This window comes from Rhagoletis zephyria, unplaced genomic scaffold, assembly GCF_001687245.7.
Source record: "Rhagoletis zephyria isolate East Lansing unplaced genomic scaffold, Rhagoletis_zephyria_1.1 Rzeph_scaffold_01332, whole genome shotgun sequence".
NCBI classification, from domain to species: Eukaryota; Metazoa; Arthropoda; class Insecta; order Diptera; family Tephritidae; genus Rhagoletis; species Rhagoletis zephyria.
This window is the reverse complement of record NW_016158416.1, coordinates 124,528-128,825: the sequence shown is the minus strand read 5'-3', so window position 1 is coordinate 128,825 and position 4,298 is coordinate 124,528.

Here is a 4,298-nt window from a genome sequence, read left to right as displayed (position 1 = left end):
AACATATTTTCTGCATAATACTGTCTGCACAATACTGTTGACAACATTTTTCCTGCACACCACTCTGTAAAGTCAATTTGAAATGTTAAATAACCGCGGTGAAAACCCATCGTTGAAACGTTTCAGACTTTCGTTTTTACGATACAAAAATTTGCATCTTCTCATAACTATACGTTCTCTGCTTCTATTCATAGTCGCATTTCAGACTTCTACTAAGTAGTTTTATCTTAGTTTTACGATATTGCAAAACGAGTGTGAAAATGTATCGATTTTTCTTTACGATATTTTGGAAAAATTACATTTTTATTAAATAACGTCAAGTTTGATCATCCGTTTATGTAATTTTTACTTTAATTGCATGTTTATGCAAAAGAATAAGGTATAAGTTTCTTGTTAATTGTGTGAAATAGCCAGAACTACCGCAATGATGTGAAGTCGATGTTTATAGAAAGCATGCTGTGAAACATACAAACTAAATGTTATGTCTTAATTTGCTTTAAAAGAACAAGTTTGAAATTGACTTATTATTTGAGCATTTATATATATAAATCATTCCAATTATAAAATTGTGATGTAGCCTTATTCGAATCGTAATACGCATTTAATTTCATCTTCCGATTCAAATGGATCGCTCTTTGTAAATTTCAATTGGAGATCATTCAATATTATCAAAATAACGCTCTGCCAACTTAATTTTTAAATATTTCGTATTTTTTTCCTTAATTTAATAAAATACTTCTTCCTAGTTACGACTTAATAGCAGCTGCAGCTGAAAAGCTGATCAAAATTGAAAGCAAAATTGAAACTTAATTGAAAGGGAAAAATTGAAAGCAAATTGCCCATTTAAGCAATAAATGAGTGTGAAGGCGCCGCCAGATAGAAATTCTTTTCTGCGTCACAGGGATGCTTTTGACTGACAAGACGCACATAACATTGCGAGGCGCCNAGCAGCTGCAGCTGAAAAGCTGATAAAAATTGAAAGCAAAATTGAAACTTAATTGAAAGGGAAAAATTGAAAGCAAATTGCCCATTTAAGCAATAAATGAGTGTGAAGGCGCCGCCAGATAGAAATTCTTTTCTGCGTCACAGGGATGCTTTTGACTGACAAGACGCACATAACATTGCGAGGCGCCACAATGCAAACGTTCCCGCAAACAAAAAGTCTCATTTTGATTGGCCAAAAGTCAGTTGGTTTGAATTCGTTCCATACATTGTTGTTTTCCCGCATTGACGCGCGTCAAAAGTTGAGAGTTGGGCGATTTTTATCAGTTGCGGCAATGCATGCGTTGCCAATGTGGCGTCTTCTATTCAAAATCCCAGAATTAGCTTCGATGTCAGTCAAAAGTATCCCTGTGACGCAGAAAAGAATTTCTATCTGGCGAGGCCCTGAGAGTATTGAAAATTGAAAGGGGAAAATTGAATGTGTGACGGCCCGGTTAATTGTAATCCTTAATTTTTTTCAATTACAATTATAATAACCGTAATCATGGTTTTCATGATTACGATTGCAGTAATTGGAAACGCCAAGTGAAGCCAAGTCCTTCTCCACCTGATCTTTCCATCGCAGTGGGGGCCTTCCTCTTCCTCTGCTACCACCAACGGGTTCCGAGTTGAATACTTTCAGAGCTGTAGCGTCGGTGTCCATTCGAACGACATGGCCAAGCCAGTGGAGCCACTGTATTTTAATTCGCTGCATTATGTCCATGTTGTTGTAAAGCTCATACATCTCATCGTTCCATCGTCTGCGGTACTCGCCGTCGCCAACGCGTAAAGGCCCGTAAATCTTCCGCAAAATCTTGCTCTCGAACACTCCAAGAGCCGCCTCAGCGGATGTTGTCATTGTCCATGCTTCTGCGCCATATACCAGCACGGGCATGATGAGTGACATAGAGCGTGGTTTTCGTACGTCGGGAGAGGACTTCACTCCTGAATTGCCTACTCAGTCCAAAGTAGCACTTGTTGGCAAGCGTGATTCTGCGTTGGATTTCAATGCTGACATTATTATCGGTGTTGATGCTGGTTTCCAAGTAAACGAAATTCTCTACTTTCTAGAAATTGTAACTGTCAACAGTCACGTGGGTGCCAAGGCGCGAATGTGCTGACTGTTTGTTTGATGACAGGAGATACTTCGTCTTGTCCTCCTTTACCCCCAGACCCATTCGCGTTGCTTCCCTATCCAACTTGGAGAAGGCAGAACAGACTTTGCGGTTTTTGTTGATAATATCGATGTCATCGGCATAGGCCAGCAATTGCACGCTCTTGTAGTAAATTGTTCCTGAGCAGTTCAGTTATGCAGCTCTTATTATCTGCTCCAACATCAGATTAAAGAAGTCACATGAAAGGGAGTCGCCCTGTTTGAAACCCCGTTTTGTGGCGAACGGCTCGGAGAGGCCTTTCCCAATTCTGACGCAGCTGGCGGTATTGCTCAACGTCATTTTACACAGCCGTATGAGTTTTGAGGGAATGCCAAATTCGGACATAGCGGCGTATAGGCAACTCCTTTTAGTGCTGTCAAAAGCGGCTTTAAAGTCGACAAATAGGTGGTAAGTGTCGATCCTTTTCTAATTTAATAGAGCAGCCTCCACGGCTAACGCCAGTCCACCTGAGCAGCTCCCCACAAACACCACAGAACAACAACATAACACAATAGACCACACCACAGCCACGACAGATCACAGAATATACACAACCGCACCAACACCTACACGCCGCCGCCAACAACTCTTGGTTCCTCCTAAAATCTGCACGGTATGTCAGACCAGGATATTCCGTAATGTGACATCAGTCAAGTGCTAGTGGCTGGTGCCACTTTAGGACAGGTTCTGGTCTGCGCATCATGCGAGCGTCAAGGCCACACACGTCTCTCACACCCCGCATTACTACACGTCTCCCGAACCACATGAAGCTCCTTCAATTTAACTGTAACGGGCTTCAGAGCAAGATCGAGGAGATAACCGTCCTCATGGGAAGGCATGGTATATTGATAGCTGCGGTCCAAGAGACGAAGTTGCACAGCATTTTAACATTGTTGAATTGTGCTGGGTACAACGTGCACCGTCGAGATCGCGAGTGAGATAATGGTGGTGGCTTAGCGTTCATCACGCAACACACCGTGCTGTATCGTCTTATTGAAGCAGACATCGACCGCAGGGATACCAGCCTAGAATGTCAGGGCGTTGCTATCCGGTCAGGCGATGTTGAGCTCGAAATATTTAATGTGTACATACCCCCTGTCACCTGCTGCCCGGCAGGATATCACCCTGATATAGGTGCGCTCTTCAGAGGTGAAAATTGTATGATAGTAGGTGACTTTAATGCGTACCACGATTTTTGGCACTCAAGCCTGTCAAACGATCGCTGGGGAACTGACTTGGCTGCTGCAGCTCGCCAGACATAACAATACTCAGCGCTGGTCTGATAAATAGCATATCATGGCGACCTATGCTGACTTTGGCATCAGACCATCTGCCCATAGTCATCTCGATCGATAAACCAACCGACTTTGCTTCCGCGGAACACCGGACCTATATCAACTTTTCTAAAGCTGATTGGAAAGGCTTCGCGGAATTTACTGAAAACACCTTCGCTGCGCTCCCCACACCAACCGACGTCCACCTTGGGGAACGTAAAGTCCGCAGGGCTATCACCGCTGCTGCAGCTCGCTTTGTACCGGCAGGATGCATAACGGACCCACGTCCAAATTTCCTTGCTGAAGCGGCTGTTCTAGCCAATGAGCGTGACAGCCTTCGTCAGGCCGATCCCGGAGACCCCCGCATCAGGGATCTCTACGCGAAGATTCGGCAACTAGTGAACGTACATAAGCGGTAGAAGTGGGAAGAGCATCTGAAAACCTGTAACTTCACCTCTGGTGTGAGTACGCTTTGGTCGACCGTGAGGTCACCGTCCAATCCGACGAAGCATGACGACAGGGTCGAAATTTCTTTCGGCGACCATGCTTCGTCGGACCCGCAGCGATGCGCGAGCTATTTTAGCCGGCAATTCATACTGCATCCTCCGGTGGACAAAGCCAAGCGTCGAGTGACCAGAAGGCTGCACAAACTGCCAACAACTTGTGCCCCCCTTGCTTTCACTTGCGGGGAAGTTCAGGTGGCCATCGGGAAGGCGAAAGCCTCCAAAGCCATGGGTCCCGACGGAATATGCATGCTGATGCTGAAAAATTGGGGTCCTGCGGGAGTAGCGTACCTAACGGAGGTTCTCAATTGGTCAATGGCCACTCTCATCATCCCAGACATCTGGAAGGTGGGGAGAGTGGTCCCACTGCTCAAACCGGGGAAACC